We start from the raw sequence: 1,021 nt of genomic DNA on the forward strand, positions 1-1,021 counted from the left end.
CCATCCCGCCACCCAGCCTCTGGCCCCCCCGGCAGCTCGGCCATTGGCTATGCAGGCGCTGGTGGCTCGGGCTCCCGGATCTCTGTGTCCCACTCCACCAGTTTCCAGGGCAGCTGGGGGTCCGGGGGCCTGACCACGGGGATGGCTGGGAGTCTGGGGTGGGATCCAGAGTGAGAAGGAGATCATGCAAGAGCTGAATGACTGCTTGGCCTCCTACCTGGAGAGGGTTAGGAGTCTGGAGCCCGAAAACTGGAGGCTGGAGAGCAAACTCCGGGAACACCTGGAGAAGAAGGGACCCCAGGTCAGAGACTGGGGACATTACTTCAAGACCATCGAGGACCTGAGGGGTCAGATCTTTGCAAATTCTGTGAACAATGCCCGCATCGTTCAGATTGACAATGCCCGTCTTGCTGCTGATGACTTTAGAGTCAAGTATGAGACAGAGCTGGCCATGCGCCAGTCTGTGGAGAGAGACATCCATGGGCTCCACAAGGTCATTGATGACACCAATGTCACCCAGCTGCAACTGGAGACAGAGATCGAGGCCCTCAAGAAAGAGCTGCTCTTCATAAAGAAAAACCATGAGGAGGAAGTAAAAGGCCTACAAGTCCAGCTCTGGGTTGACCTTGGAGGTAGATGCCCCCAATCTCAGGACCTCAGCAAGATCATGGTGGACATCCGATCCCAGTATGACCAGCTGGCTCAGAAGAACCGCAAGGAACTGGGCAAGTACTGGTCCCAGCAGATTGAGGAGAGCACCACTGTGGTCAACACGCAGTCCGCTGAGATTGGAGCTACCAAGATGACGCTCACAGAGCTGAAACGTACAGTGCAGTCCTTGGAGATTGACCTGGACTCCATGAGAAACCTGAAGGCCAGCTTGGAGAACAGCCTGAGAGAAGTGGAGATCTGCTACACCATGCAGATGGAGCAGCTCAATGGCACCGTGCTGCACCTGGAGTCTGATCTGGCACAGACCCAGACAGAGGGCCAGTGCCAGGCCCAGGAGTACGAGTCCCTG

At 56.6% G+C, this 1,021-nt stretch overlaps 1 pseudogene; it reads left to right on the plus strand.

The window, feature by feature from the left end:
- Nucleotides 1-184: 184 nt before the first annotated feature.
- On the plus strand, nucleotides 185-1,008 carry LOC103250349 (annotated as a pseudogene).
- Nucleotides 1,009-1,021: the final 13 nt, after the last annotated feature.

This window comes from Carlito syrichta, unplaced genomic scaffold, assembly GCF_000164805.1.
Source record: "Carlito syrichta isolate Samal-C Ts95f unplaced genomic scaffold, Tarsius_syrichta-2.0.1 Scaffold129236, whole genome shotgun sequence".
NCBI classification, from domain to species: domain Eukaryota; kingdom Metazoa; phylum Chordata; class Mammalia; order Primates; family Tarsiidae; genus Carlito; species Carlito syrichta.